The sequence below is a fragment of the Hemitrygon akajei genome, unplaced genomic scaffold (assembly GCF_048418815.1).
Source record: "Hemitrygon akajei unplaced genomic scaffold, sHemAka1.3 Scf000132, whole genome shotgun sequence".
NCBI classification, from domain to species: domain Eukaryota; kingdom Metazoa; phylum Chordata; class Chondrichthyes; order Myliobatiformes; family Dasyatidae; genus Hemitrygon; species Hemitrygon akajei.
The window spans coordinates 1,203,796-1,219,983 of record NW_027332018.1 but is presented as its reverse complement, the minus strand read 5'-3'; the positions used below and the strand labels follow the sequence as shown (position 1 = coordinate 1,219,983).

General features: G+C 47.8%; 1 long non-coding RNA gene across 1 annotated transcript; it reads right to left on the bottom strand.

The window, feature by feature from the left end:
• Positions 1 to 973: 973 nt before the first annotated feature.
• LOC140723749 (uncharacterized) lies at positions 974 to 15,678 on the bottom strand. Its single transcript, XR_012097958.1, has 4 exons — positions 15,603 to 15,678; positions 3,059 to 3,153; positions 2,299 to 2,370; positions 974 to 1,061 (listed from the first exon to the last, which is right to left on the bottom strand). It is a non-coding gene; the product is annotated as an uncharacterized lncRNA (long non-coding RNA).
• Positions 15,679 to 16,188: the final 510 nt, after the last annotated feature.

The window sequence follows — 16,188 nt, the reverse complement described above, 5'->3', positions numbered from 1 at the left end:
GACATTAAATTGCATCTGCCATGAATTTGCCCACTCAACTAACCTATCCAAGTCACCCTGCATCCTCTTAGCATCCTCCTCACAGCTAACACCGCCGCCCAACTTCGTGTCATCCGCAAACTTGGAGATGCTGCATTTAATTCCCTCGTCTAAATCATTAATATATATATTGTAAACAACTGGTGTTCCCCGCACTGAGCCTTGCGGTACCCAACTAGTCACTGCCTGCCATTCTGAAAAAGCGTGATAGATAGGACTTCAATGAGCTATTGTGGGGGTGTATAAGATGGTGGGGCCGGGGGAGATTAGACTGACCGATTTGATTGCGGAGGACGTGTTTGTCCTGATTAGTAGATACCATGTACACTGACTTTATCAAATACTGTCACAAGATCCCAGATCTTAGATCACTCTTGGAGATGGAAGAAAGGAAGGGAGGGAGAGACGGAGTAATAAAGGAGTAGTGAGAGAAAGTGGGGTGGAAGGTCCGGAGGGTGGCAGATGGAGGAGGGAGAGAGATATTGGATGGACTGTGACCCAGGAATATTTGTCGGGCTAATTTGCACGGGAAGGACAGATCAAGCACGGGGAGTAGATATAATCTATCTACACATTAACAAGGTCACTGATGGTACACTGTTCTGGAAGATGATGGTACAGGAGGCGGGAGGTCAAATTACAGATGTACAGTGACGCCGCTGTTGTTCAGTGTTGGTCGCTCGGATATAGGAAAGGCCACTGTGCCGGAAGGTTTACGAGGATGTTGGACTCGGGGAAGTGAGGCATGGAGAGGGGTCGGGTAGGTCGAGATTTTATTCCTTGGTCAGTCTATGGGATGAACTGACAGAGGAAGTTGTCGAGAAAGATGCATTAGGAACTTGGACACTTGGGAGTATGAGACGTGACCTTTCCAAATTGACGTCTTCGCTGTGAACTCTGACCTGTTTTTGCAGTAGCTGACAGCCCGCTGGACCCCGAGGCAATGGGGGAATCTTCGTGCTCATCGATGAGGGGTTCCTCTTTCCTAAAGTTCAGTTCTGAGTAGGTGGAGTTCAGAGCGTCTGGGAGAGGGAGAGAGAGCAGAAAAGAAAGAGAGTGTGAGCGGTCGCGAATGGAGGAGGGTGTTGGGAAGAGAGAGAAGAGAGAGGGGTGAGAGAAGGGAGAGAGACAAGTGACGGAGAGAGCAGGGGTGAGAATTCGAGAGAGAGGGTGAGTGAGAGGCGTAGAGAGAGGAGAGACAGGGGGCAGCAGAGGAGAGCGATCGACATAGAGAAGGAGGTAGCGACAGGTGCGATGGGCGGGATGATGCAGAGAAGGAATGGGGTGGGAGAACGGGGTGAAAGAGCCGGAGACAGAGGGGGTGGGACAGTGCAGAGAGTCGGGAGCAGTGAGAGGTCAGGGAGAGGTGTGAGAGGGGGAAAGAGAGGGGGATAGAGAAGGTACTGTGTGGGGAGGAGAAAAGTGGGGGAGCGATGGAGAAGAGATAAAAAGAGAACTTGAGAGAGATGGGAGAAGAGCGGGGGGGGGGTAGAACGACGGGGAAAGGAAGAGAGCCGTGGATAGAGAGGAGGAGAGGGCGTGACGGGAATTGAGGGGCAAATATAGGGACAGAGCGAGGCTGGAAGTCCGTGATGGGCGTACGGGGAAGGATGAGATGGAGCGGAGAGAGATGAGGACCGCGAAGGTGAGACTGAGAGTGGTAGAGACGGTGACTGTGATAGAGGAGAGACGGGAGGGAGAGGAGACAATAGGAGAGAGAGCGAAGAGAACGGGACAGTGGTAGAGAGTGGGGGAAACGGGGAGAGGGCAAAGGGGAGAGACGAAAGGCGGACAGGGTGTTAGGAGGTGAGGAAGGGGAGAGAAGTGGAAAGAAGGAAAAGAGAGTGGAGTTCAGAAAAGTGACAGAGTGGTTATGGATTTATACCGCGTTCCCACCTGACTACACCCACACGGCGCTCACTCCTCTCCGCAACCCAATCCCACAGCGCTCGCTCATGATCGCCCCTTCCTCCTCACGGCACATCCCATGCTCTCTCTCCTCACCGACCCTTCTCACAGCCCACTCTTCTCAAACCATCCCACCGCTCGCCTTCTGCACCGCCCCTCCAAGGGAGCTCACTCATCACAGCACCCTCCACACCGTCCCTCCCACAAAGTTTACCACACCATCATCTCTCCCACGCGATCCCTGCGTCTTATGCTCAAACAGGCAATCATTAGGTACGTTTGCCCGGATATCTCTCGACAGGTTTGGAAACGTCACCTGAACAGGTTAAAACCAACAATGATGAAACTGACCTCGATCTGCCCGGACTCGGGGTGCCGAGGAACGTTTGAAATTAACTTCCGCGTACGATACATCGGGTTCAGCTGGGGACAGAACAGCGAGAGTCAGACACAGAGTGAATCTCCCTCCACACCGTCCCATCACACACTCCCGGGGTCAGACACAGAGTGAATCTCCCTCCATACCGTCCCATCACACACTCCCGGGGTCAGACATAGAGTGAATCTCCCTCCACACTCTCCCATCACACACTCCCGGGGTCAGACATAGAGTGAATCTCCCTCCCTCCACACTGTCCCATCACACACTCCCGGGGTCAGACACAGAGTGAATCTCCCTCCAAACCGTCCCATCACACACTCCCGGGGTCATACACAGAGTGAATCTCCCGCCACGCCGTCCCATCACACAATCCCGGCATCTGACACAGAGACAAGCTTCCTCCACACGGTCCCATCACACACTCCCGGTGTCAGGCACAGTGTGAATCTCACTCCACACCGTCCCATAACACACTTCCGGGATCAGACTCAGAGTGAATCTCCCTCCACACCGTCACATCACACTCTCCCGGGGTCAGGCACAGAGTGAAACTCCCTCCGCGCCGTCCCATCACACACTCCCGGTGTCAGTCACAGAGTGAAGTTCCCTCCACACTCACTCATCACACACTCCCGAGCAGTCATAATGTGAAACTCACTCCACCCTTCCGATCCCACACACCAGGATAACCTGCAGAACAGATCAGTCGCCTGTCTCTGCCGCACTCACCTCGGGAAGGAGACCGTGAGTCATTTCTTCCCATATTCACAGTCATGTAGCTCACGCTCCGGTCCATCCTGCTGAGGAGTCTCTGCGTCTCTGAGCTTAGATAGGGGGAGCAACAGTTGTCAGAGGAAGCCTGTGTTAACAAGTGGGTTTGACAGGTACCAACCAACGCGGAATGAGGAGCTGATGAATAGAGGATCCGAGAGCAGGGGGAGGAAGTGCGGGGAGCAGAGAGATTGAGGGTGTTGCAAAGGGTGGTCGTGAGAAATGAGAGTGGGGAGAAAGAGGGGAGTATTCGGGTTCGTATAGAGATAGAGATGGGGGTGACAATGGACAGACTGGGGCGAAGGGAGAGAGAAGGGGCATCTGGAGAGAGCAGTGAGGAAGGAGTGATGGACATGGGGAAAAGTGAGCGGAGAGGGTGAGACGGAGAAATAAAGGCGGGAGAGTTGGAGAGTGATTGGTGAGAGTGGGCCGGTGAACGGAGATAAGGGAGTGAGGTCAGGAGGGAACAAGTCAGCAGACAGGAGGAGAGGAAGAATGGAGAGGGCGGTGGAGATGGGGGAGGGATTCTGTGATCTTCCCCCACTCTCCCCTTTTCATTCTCCTTTTTCCCTCCCCTATTCTCTTTCTCTTTCTATCCCATCTTCCTCCTCTCCTCAACCATTGCTCTTTTCTCAACCTCTTCTCGCCCACCTTTGCCCCACTGTCTCTTCTTCTCCATTATCTTATTCCACACCCTCCCCCATCTTCCCCTCTCTTTTCCTTCTCTCCACGACCAACAGCCCTGTCGGCCTGACACGCAGAAGTGCTTACACACTCACAGATGCTTTCTGTATTCCCCCTCCCTTCCCAATGTCCGCCTTCATCTCCTTCATCCCATCTCACCGGTCCCTCCACCCTTCCTGCCATCCTACCTCCGAGCTTCCCGTTCTCTCCCACCACACCTTCCTCCTTCCCTCTCCCGCTCTTCCTCTTCCTTTCGTTTCCCTCAATCAATCTCTTCCTTCTCCCACCCTCGCATGGCACTGGCTCCTACTGTCCCACTCACCTTCCCCCACCTCAACGTCTTCTCTATCACGCACCTTCCCGCTCCACTTCCTCTCTCCTCTACACTTTCTTTCTTTATCCGACCTGAACTGCTTTATTTCCTCCTCTTCCCACATATTTCCTCATCCATCTCATTTATTCCTTCACTTCTCCTTCCTCCCTGGATCCCATGCTTCCTTACTTTCTCAATAATCCTTCCAGGGATACCATATCAAATGTTTTGCTGAAATTCATATACACTACATCTGCTGCTCTTCCTTCATCAATGTGTTTAGTCACATCCTCAAAAAAATGATCAGGCTCGTAAGGCACGGCCTGCCCTTGACAGAACCATGCTGAATATTCCCAATCATCTATCCAAATGTTCATAAATCCTGCCTGTCAGGATTTTCTCCATCCACGTACTAACCACTGAGTTATGACTCACTGGTCTATAACTCCCTGAGCTATCTCGAAACCTTTCTGGTTAAAGGAGCAACATCCGCAACCCTCCAATCCTCTGGAACCTCTCCCGTCCCCCTTGATGTTGCAAAGATAATCGCCGGAGGCTCAGTAATCTCCTCCCTCGCATCCATAGTAGCCTGGGATGCATCTCATCCGGTCCCGGCGTCTTACCAACTTGATGTTTTCCAGAAGCCGCAGCTCATCTTCTTTCTTAATATCAACATGCTGTAAGTGATTGATACTATCACCCAGATCCTTTTCCATAGTGAATATTGAAGGAAAATATTCGTTAAGCTTCTGCTACTTCCTCCGGTTCCATACACGCTTTCCGACTGTCACACGTGATTGGTCCTATTCTTTCGCGTCTTATCCTCTTAATCTTCACATACTTGAGGAAAGCCTCGGGGTTTTTCCTGTATCCTGCCCGCTAAGAATTTCACATGGCCCCTTCGGGCTCTCCTAATTTACTTCTTAAGCTCCTTCCTGTTAGCCTTATAATCTTCCAGATCTGTAACATTACCTATCTCTCTCAAACATTTGTAAGCTTTTCTTTTCTTTTTTAAACACTTTTTATTGTGTTTTCAAATAGTTACAGAATAAAACTGTGTGAAAAAGAAAATATGTGTTACCCATCCCCCCTCCCCTTAACCCCTCCCCCCAACATCCCTATAGAAAGAAAGAAAGAAAGAAAGAAAGAAAGAAAGAAAGAAAGAAAGAAAGAAAGAAAGAAAGAAAGAAAGAAAGAAAAAGGAATGCCTGGATATTGGAAGATCCCCACATGCTCCATGGAGTTCGCAATAACTTTAGTATATATATTTATTTCTTTCCCCAAGAAACCAATTATTTCATCTTCGGAGCACCTATATATTTAATCCTATCTTTTGTAAATCAGGGCGACAAATTTTCAAAAATGTTTCATATTTATCTCTTAAATTATAAGTAATTTTTTCAAGTTGAATACAGTCATAAATTTCTTTCTTCCAACGATCTAAACTTAAATATGTATCCGATTTCCAAGTAACTGCAATAGCTTTTTTGGCTACTGCCAATGCAATTTTTATAAATTCTTTCTGATATTTATTCAATTTGGATATCGGTTTTATCCCTTCAGTATCACCTAGTAAAAGTAATATTGGATTATGTGGAAGTTGTATTGCAATAATTTGTTCCAATAAACCTCTTAAATTTGTCCAAAAATGTTGAATTTTAGAACAGGACCAAGTAGAATGTAAAAAAGTGCCAATTTCTTGGTGACATCGGAAACACTGATCAGATAAATTTGGGTTTAATTTATTAATTTTTCTTCTTGACTAGATTTTGCACCGCCTTTGTACACCACGGTTCCTGTACCCTACCATAACTTCCTTGTCACATTGGAACGTACCTGTGCAGAACTCCACACAAATATCCTCTGAATATTTGCATCATTTCTGCCGACTTTTCTCGGAGAACATCTGTTTTCAATTTAAACTTGCAGCTTCCTGCCTGATAGCCTGATAATTCCCCTTACTCCAACGAAAAACCTTTCTGACATGTCTGTTCCCCTCTCTCTCCAATGCTATTGTAAAGGAGATAGAATTATGATCACTATCTCCAAGAATCTCTCCGACTGAGAGTTGTGACAGCTGACCAGGTTTATTTCCCAATACCCAATGAATTGCAACCTCTCCTTTTGTGGGTTTATCTACATATTGTGTCAAGAAACCTTCCTGAACACACCTAACAATCTCCACCTCATTTAAACTCCTTGATCTGGGGAGATGCCAATTGATATTTGTGTAAATAAAATCTCCAATCACGGCATCTTTGTTATCACAACATCTTTCCAGGATCTGTTTCTTTATCTGCTCCTCGATATCCCTGTTACTATTGGGCGGCCTAAAAAAAAACACCCGGTAAAGTTATTGACCCCTTCCTGTTCCTAACCTGCACCCATAGAGACTCCGTAGAAAAACCTTCCATCGGGTCCACCTTTTCTGCAGCCTGACAGTATCACTGATCCACAGTGCCACGCCCCCAGCTCTTTTTGCCTCCCTCCCTGTCCTTTCTGACATATCTGAACCCCGGCACCTGAAGAAACCATTCCTGTCCCTGAGCCATCGAAGTCTGTAATAGCCACAACATCATATCTCCAAAGGAGATATTAATCACACACTACCTCCTTTATCATAGCATTGGAGAAGGATGGGGACAGATAAGTCAGCAAAGCTTTTAACTGGAGTAAGGCAAAATATGAGGCTATCAGGCAGGAGGTTGGAAGCATAAATTGACAATAGACAATAAGTGCAGGAGTAAGCCATTCAGCCCTTCGAGCCAGCAACGCCATTCACTGTGGTTGTGGCTCAATTGTGATCAATTGCTCTCAGAAATGTTCGAAAGAAATGTGGCAAATTTTAAGAAGATATTTGCTTGCAATTCTGCATAGGTATGTTCCCATGAGAAAGGGAAAAGCTGGTAGGATACAGGACCCGTGGTGTACAAAGGCTGTTGTAAATCTAGTCAAGAATAAAAGAAGGCCTTACAAAAGGCTCAAAAGACTAGTTGATGACAGAGATCTAGAACATTATAATGCTAGGTGTGGGAGCCTAAGAAAGAAATTAGGAGAGCCAGAATGGGCCATAAGAAGGCCTCGCAGGACAGGATTAAGGTAAACTGCAGGACACTCTATAGGTATGTGCAGAACAAGTGGATAAGACTAGAGAGTTTAGGACGAATCAAGTGTGACAGTGCAAAAGTGCGTACGGAACAGGAAGAGAGAGCAGAAGTACATATTGAATACTTTGCTTCAGTATTCACTTGGATAAATGATTCTGGAGATTGTAAGGATGACTTAGAGCGGACTGAAATGCTTGAGCATGTAGATATTAACAACGATGATATGTTGGAGCATTTAGAAAGCATCAATCTGCAAAAATCATCGGGAAAGGAAGACCAAACTAGTGTGCGAACCGACAGAGGAGATTGCTGATCCTCTGGCGATGATGTTTGTATCATCAATAAGGATGGGAGAGATTCCGGAGGAATGGAAGCTTGTGGATGTCGTTCCCTTATTCAAGAAAGGGAGTAGAGATAGACCAGAATATTATAGACCATTGAGTCTTACTGTAGTGGTTGGTAAGTTGATGAAGATCCTGAGAGGCAGGATGTATGAACATTTGAAGAGGCATAATATGATTAATCATAGTCAGCATGGATTTGTCAAAGGCAGGTCGTGACTGACGAGCCTGATTTTTTTTCGAGAATGGAACTGAACGAATTGATGAAGGTAGCGCAGTAGTTGTAGTGCATTTTGATTTCACTGAGCATTTGATAATGTATCCCGTGTAAGGAGACACGTGGCCCACGGGAGACATTGCTTTGTGGATCCAGAACTGGTTTGCCCACAGAAGGCAAAGAGAGGTTGTAGTCGTGTCATATTCTGCATGGGAGCCGGTGAACAGTGGAGTTCCTCAGCGATCTGTTCTTGGACCTCAACTTTACGTGATTGCATGAATGATTTGGATGGGGATCTGGAGTTGTGATTCTTAAATTTGCGGATGATACAATGGTTCGGGGTGTTGTAGATACCCCCAATTATGAGGTCTGTCAGAGCTTACAGCGAGGCATCCATAGGATGCAAATCTGAGCTGAGAAGTGGCAGATGGAATTCAACGCAGGTAAGGGAGAGCTGTTGTTTTTGGTAGGTAAAATGTGATGGCAGAATATAGGATGAATGGTAAGACTCCGGGCAGTGTGGAGGATCAGAGTGAATTTGGGGTTCGAGTCCATAGGACACTCATAGCAGCTGCACAGGTTGTCTCTGTGGTTAAGAAAATACACAGTGTATTGACCTTCAAAAATCGTGAGACTGAGTTTATAAGCACAGAGGCAATGTTGCAAATTTATAGGACCGAGGCCAGACGCTACCGATAGGAAGAAAAGAAAAGAAAACTCTGTGCAAAGAGAGTTTAGGGAGTTAGGTGTAAAATTGAAGGACAGGACCTCCAGGGTTGCAATCTCAGGATCACTACCCCCTGCCGCGTGATAGTGAGGCCAGAAATAGGACATAATGCAGATATATACGCGGCTAAGGTGTTGGTGCAGGAAGGAAGGCTTCGTGTTTGTGGACAACTGGGTCTTGTTCCGGGGATGTTTGGACTTGTTCCGACGGGACGGGTTTACCTGAACTGGTGTGGGACTAACATCTTTGGCTGAAGGTTTGCTAGATCTGCTCTGGGGGGTTTAAACTAGATTTTCAGGGGGAGGAGAACCAGAGTGTTAGAGCAGATAGTGAGGTGGAGAAGGATAAATGTCATGCGAGAGCTGGAAGTACAGTGCATGGATTAAAGCCAGATCTAGCATATAAAGAGGTTTTGAGGGAAGAAGAGTAGAATAAAGGGTGTAAAGGTTGTACGTTAGAACGGCTCAAGTACGTGTACTTCAATACAAGAAGCATCAGGAACAAAGGTGATGAACTGGGAGCTTTGATAAATACCTGGAATTATTATGTAGTGGCCATTACAGAGACTTGGCTGGCACCAGGGCAGGAATGGATTCTCAATATTCCTGCATTTCAGTGCTTTAAACGGGACAGAGAGGCGGGGGTGGGCGGTAGGGGAGGAGGGTGGTATTACCAGTTAGGGATCCTATTGCAGCTACAGAAAGGGTGGGTAATGAAGCAGCATCCTCTTTTGAGTTAGTATGGGTTGAGGTCAGGATCAAGAACGGAGCAGTTACTCTATTGTGGGAATTCTATAGGCCCCCTGGTAGCTGCAGAGAAACCAAGGAGCAGATTGGGAGGCAAATTTTGGAACGGTACAAAAATAACAGGGTTGTTATCATGGGTGACTTTAACTTCCCTGATATTGATTGCCACCTGATTAGTTCCAATGGTTCAGAGGGGGCAGAGTTTGTCAAGTGCGTCCAGAACTTATTCCTGTCACAGTATATTGACAGGACGATTAGGAGGAATTTTGTGCTGAATCTAGTATTGGTTAAAGAACCGGGTCAGGTCACAGATCTCTCAGTGGGTGAGCATCTGTAGGACAGTGACACCTCTCCCTGGCCTGGAACATTATCATGGAAAAGGACAGAATCACAGAGGACAGGACTTTTTTTTTAATTGGGGAAGGGCAAATTATGAGGCTATAAGGCTAGAACTTGAGAGTGTGAATTGGGATGATGCTTTTACTGGGAAATTTACTATGGGCATGTGCTCGATGTTTAGAGATCTCTTGCAGCATGTTAGTGATAAATTTGTCCCGGTCAGGAAAATAGAGAATGGTAGGGTAAAGGAACGATGGGTGACAAGTGAGGTGGAGAATCGGATCAGATGGAAGAAGGCAGCATACGTGAGGTTTAGGAAGCAAGGATCAGATAAATCTATTGAGGGTAGCAAGAAAGGAGCTTAAAAAGGGGCTGAGGAGAGAAAGAATGAGGTATGAGAAGTCCTTGGCGAGGAGGGTAAAATAATCCCCAAGGCATTCTTCAATTATGTAAAGAACAAAAGGATACCAGGAGTGAAGGTAGGACCGATTAAAGATAAAAGTGGGAAGATGTGTTTGGAGGCGGTGGAAATGAGCGAGATCCTCAATGAATACTTCTCTTCGGTCTTCACCGATGAGAGGGAACTTCATGACAGTGAGGAAAATATGAGTGAGGTTGATGTTCTGGAGCATGTTGATATTAAGTGGGAGGAGGTGTTGAAGTTGTTAAAATACGGTAAGACAAATAGGTCCGAGGGGCCTGACGAGTGAGGAAAACTCGCTCCCTCCAAAGGGTTTCCTTGCCTTCCACGTCCTCTATATCTCCGTTCCCTATACTATGACATTATGTCTGTCACTCTCCCTCGCTCTAACTCTCTCTTGCTCTCTCGTTCTCCTTCTTCCACCGTCCCCCTTTCCTCCTTTCTCCCCTTTTCCCTCCATCACTCTTACAGTACCCTATCTCCCTTCCTCTCCTACCACCACACCCACCACACTCTGGCCTTTACAATCGACCTTCCAACTCTCTTCCCTCCCCCACTCCCACTTTACCACTCCCCCCTCTCCCTATCGCCATCAACTTCCCCATTACTGTATCGTAACCCACTCTGTCCCACAGCACACTGTTCTCCCTTCAATTTCCCCGATCCTTACCACTTTTAGTGGGGAAGGGGTCAGTGGCTCCTTGGATCGGGACACCTAGCCGTCACTCACATTTTCCCATTGTTCATTACCCGCCTTCCCCCTCGCTCACCTCATCTCCCTTCATCCTTTCCCTACCTCTACAGCGTTTAACTCTTCCCCTTTTACCCCACCCCCACTCTGTTCCTCATACCTGCTCCCCATGGCCTCCTCCCTCCATGCCACCATCACACCCACTCCCTGCCTCCTCTCTCTCACTCCCTCTCTCACCACCTCTCCCTCCTCCCCCACTAACTTGCTACTCGAGCCGTTTTCGAATTCTTGGCTTGTGTGTCTGCCTCAGACTGAGTTCTGTGTGTGTGTGTGTGTGTGTGTGTGTGTGTGTGTGTGTGTGTGTGTGTGTGTGTGTGTGTGTGTGTGTGTGTGTGTGTGTGTGTGTGTGTGTGTGTGTGTGTGTGTGTGTGTGTGTGTAAGAGAGAGAGAGGGGCAGGGAAGAGAGAGAGACTCCCCTTTCCCAGCCAGCTTCCAACACTCTGCCTTCCCCTCTCTCCGATGTCCCTCTCTCTCCCCCATCTGCCTGCACTACTCTCTTTTACATCTCCAGCACCCCTGTCGCCATGACCAAGATATATTTCCTGCACATTTTCCACGTCCCTTCCAACTTTCCGAAGGTGGAGAAGGGGATGGAAGCTTTTTCGCTCGGGATACCAAACGCATTTCACTGTCTCTCATTTCCCTTTCATTCACCCCACGGCCCCTCGCCCCATCTCCCTGGTTCGTTTCTCTGTCGCTTCCGTCCTCACGCTCCCTCGCACCAAATTTCTCCCACCACACTTTTCATCTTATTCTTTTCCCTGCCTACATCCTCCCTGAAACTCTTCGCAACAGCCCTCTCCCTCACTTCAGACCCTCACTCCTCCTTCTGTCCCGCTCCCTCCCTCATTCCCCACTCTCACCCCTCACCCGCTCTTTTCCTGTCCCTCTCACCATTCATCCCCTTCCCACCACTTCCCTACCTTTAGCCGTTACAGAAGTCTTGAATTGCGTGTCTGCCTCAGAGTTTGTGTGTGTGTTTCCGTCTGAGAACCGTTGTGCTGTGGAGGGAAGAGGAAGGAACGGGAGGCGATGACTGGGCGGGGACGGGGTGGAGAGATTACAAAAGACTGGAACCACATGACAGGCCAATCCACAAAGAACTGTGGAGAAGCTCAGAACCGTGGAAGCTCTTTCGCTCGGAACAACCAGCGTCTCTTACATTCTCCCTTTCCCCCATACCACTGTGGTAAACTACGTATACCTGTCTGGACTCGCCCCTCTGCTGACTGCTCCTGTGGCTCCTCCAACGTGGTAAACTACGTATACCAGTCTGGACACGCCCCTCTGCTGACTGTTCCTGTAGCTTCTCCCTCAGACCCCCGTATAAATGCGATTGGAGGCACGGTTCCTCCTTCAGTCTCCAGGATGTTGTGTCGTGGTCTCTTGATGCTAATCGTGGTCTCTTGATGCTAATAAAAGCTTATCGTTCGCCTCCCGTCTCCGAGAGTTATTGATGGTGCATCACCCACCCTCCCCCTGGCCTCATCTCCCTCATTCCTTTCTCTGCACTTCCTTCCTCACGCTCCCGCTCACCCCTTCTATCCCACCACACTTTTCATCCTTCCCTTTCCCCTGCCTACTCCCTCCCTGGCACTCTTCGCTACAGCCCACTCCCTCACTCCGCACCCTCACCCCTCCTTCTCTCCAGCTCCCTCCGTGTACCGCACTCTCCACTCTCACCCCTCAGCCGCTCCTTCTCTCTTCCTATAACTATAGAACCATAGAATATTACAGCACAGTAACAGGCCTTCTGACCTTTCACCCTTACCCCATGTCCTCTTTTTTTTTCTCCCCTAGTCTCACAGGAAAAAGCCTGCTTGCATTCACTCTATCTACTCCCATCATAATTTGATGTACCTCCGCCAAATCTACCCTCATTATTCAAAGCTCTAGAGAATAAAGTCCTAACCTATTCTACCTTTCTCTGTAACTCAGTTTCTCAAGTCCCGGCAACATCCTTGTAAACCTTCTCTGCACTCTTTCGGCATTATTAATATCCTTCCTGTAATTCGGTGACCAAAACTGCACACGCAATACTCCAAATTCGGCCTCCCCAAAGCCTTATACAACCCCATCATAACATTCCAGCTCTTATAATAAATACTTTGATTTATAAAGGCCAATATTCCAAAAGCTCTCTTTACAACCCTATCTACCTGTGACATCACTTTTAGGGAATTTTGTATCGGAATTCCCAGATCCCACTGCTCTACTCCACTCGTCTGTGCCCTACCATTTATGCTATGTGGTATGCTCTACCTTGTGTTTTTTCCTTCCAAAGAGCAATACCTCACACTTGTCTGTATTAAACTCCATCTGCAATTTTACAGCCCATTTTTCCAGCTTGTGCAAATCCCTCTGAAAGCTTTGAAAATCTTTCTCACAGCCCACTACAACTCCAATCTTGGTATCATCAAAAATTTTGCTGATCGAATTTTCCACATTATCATCCAGATAATTGATATAAATGACAAATAACAGGGGACGCAGTACCGATCCCTGTGGCACACCACTAGTCACAGGCCTCCACTCAGAGAAGCAATCCTCCACTACCACTCTCTGACTTCTCCCATTGAGCCAATGTCTAAAACAATTTAACTAACCACCCATGCGGGACCTTATCAATGACCTCACTGAAGTTCATGTAGACAGCATGCAGAGCCTTCCCTTCATCGACTTTCCTGGTAACCTCCTCAAAAAACTCTAATAGATTTGTTAAACATGACCTACCACGCACAAAGCCGTGTTGACTCTGTCTAATAAGTCTCTGTCTATCTAAGTACTTCTAGATTCTACCTCTTAGTATTCCCTTCAATAGTTTACTTACTATCGACGTCAACCGTACCGGTCTATAATTTCCCTGATTACTTTTAGAGCCTTAATTTAAATAACGGAACAACATGAGCTATCTTCCAATCCTCGGGCACCTCACCCGTAGATACCGACATTTCAAAAATATCTGCCAGGGCAACTGCAATTTCAACACTGCTCCTTCAATATCCGAGGGAATACCCTGTCAGGTCTTGGGGATTTATCTACTCTGACTGGCCTCAAATAGCAAGCACCTCCTCCTCTTCAATTTGTAAAGTTTCCATGAAATCACTACTTGTTTGCCTTATTTCCATTGACTCCATGACAGTTTCCTTAGAAAATAGAGACGCAAAAAAAAACATTTAAGATCTCCCCCATTTCTTTTGGTTCCATACGTAGCCGACCACTCGGATCTTCAAGAGGACAAATTTTATTCCTTACTATCCTTTTGCTCTTAATATACCTGTAGAAACTCTTTGGATCATCTTTCACCTGGACAGCCAAAGCTACCTCACGTCTTCTTTCAGACCTCCTGATTTTTTTCTTCAGTTTTTTTTTGCACATTTTATAATCCTCAAGTACCGTATTTGTTCTCTGTTTCCTATGAATGTCATGCGTTTCTCTCATCTTATTTATCAGAGTTCCAATATCGATAGAGAACCAAAGTTCCTTATTCTTATTCACTTTGTCTTTAATCCTGACAGGAACATACAAACTCTGTACTCACAAAATGTCTCCTTTGAAGGCCTCCCACTTGCCAATCACATTCTTGCCAGAGAACAATCTGTCGCAATCCACTCTTTTTAGATCCTTCCTCAATTCTTCAAATTCGGCCTTGTGTCAGTTTAGAACCTCAACCCGAGGACCAGATCTATCTTTATCCATGATCGATTATAATGGTGTTATAATCACTGGAACCAATGTGTTCCCCAATACACACTTCAGTCACCTGTCCTAACTCCTTTCCTAATAGGAGATCTAATATAGCATCCTCTGTAGTCGGTACCTCTGTATATTGATTTAGAAAACGTTCCTGAACACATTTTGCAAACTCTAACCCGTATGGATATTTAACAGTATGGGAGTCCCAATCAATACGTGGAAATGTAACATCCCCAGCTGTCACAACTTCATGTTTGCTGCAGTAGTCTGCTCTCTCTCTGCAGATATGCTACCCCAATTCTCGCGGACTATTCTTCTCTCAACATTCTATCTCTCTCACAATTCCTCCCTTCCCCACCACCACCCAGGTACTAGACGTTCCAGAAGCCTTGATTTGCATGTCTACCTGAGAGAGAGAGAGAGAGAGAGAGAGAGAGAGAGAGAGAGAGAGAGAGAGAGAGAGAGAGAGAGAGAGAGAGAGAGAGAGAGAGAGAGAGAGAGAGAGAGAGAGAGAGAGAGAGAGAGAGAGAGAGAGAGAGTCTGTGTGTATGTGCCGTTGTGGAAGAGGAAGGAAGTGCAGGCGAGCAGTGGGCGGTGACGGACTGGTGTGATTGCAGACAACAACCTCTCCCCATTCCCACCCACCTTCCAACACTCTCTATCCTCCTCTCTCCCACGCCGTCTCTCCCCCATCTGCCTACCCTACTCTTTTTTACCTCTCCAGCACCCCTATCGCCGTGAGCATGAGATATTCCCCCCAGAGACTCATCCATTTCGTCTGGAGTTTTCACACGTCCCTTCCGACTTTCCGACGGCGGTGAAGGGGCGGATGCTTTTTGGCTCGGGACACACAGCGTCTCTCAGATTCTCCCTTTCCCCCATTCCCTACCCTCCTCCTCGCCCCATTCCCCTCATTCCTCTCTCTGCTCCTTCCTTCCTGACATCCTCGCACCACTTCTCTCCTAGCATTTCTTTTCAACTTTCTCCCTTCCCCTGCTTACTTCCTCCCCGGCCCTCTTCGATACCGTCCTCTCCCTCAACTCCGACCCTCAGCCTCCTTCTCTCCCGCTCCCTCCCTGTACCTCACTCCCCACTCTCACCCCTCTCCCGCTCCTTTTCTCTGTCTCTTACCATTCCTCCCTTCCCCACCATCTCCCTACCTTTAGTCGTTCCAGAAGTCTTCAATTGCGTGTCTGCCTCAGAGACTGTTGTCTGTCTGTGTGAGAACCGTTGTGCTGTGGAGGGAAGAGGAAGGAAGGGGAAGCGAGGAGTGGGCGGGGTCGGGGTGTAGAGTTTGCAAACGACAGGAACCACATGACAGGCCTATCCACACAGAACTGTGGAGAGGCTCAGAACAGAGGGTATTATAGCCGGAGGGAAAGGGAGTAAAGCCAGGCGTCAACTTTTCCCCATTCTCCTCATAAATCCCGGTGAACACAGAGGGGGAGATTTGTGGAGCAGAGTCTTGGGTTGGGGCCAGAGATGTGGAGGGCTGTTGGTGATGGAACCGTCCACGCAAGCATGTAGTAGTGCAGGGGAGTTTGGGGGTGAGGTAGAAGGGTGCAGTGGAGCCAAGAGGTGACTGAGTTGAGAGGAGTTTTGGGGAGGGAGGGTATGGCGGAGACGGGAAGTATTTTGAGGTAGGAAGGGGTTGTCAGTGACGGGAAGTCGGTGTAGGGGAGGGTGGAGTGGATGTATACGGCAGAGGAGTCAGGTGATCATGGAGTTGGTCCGTGGCGAAAGGGA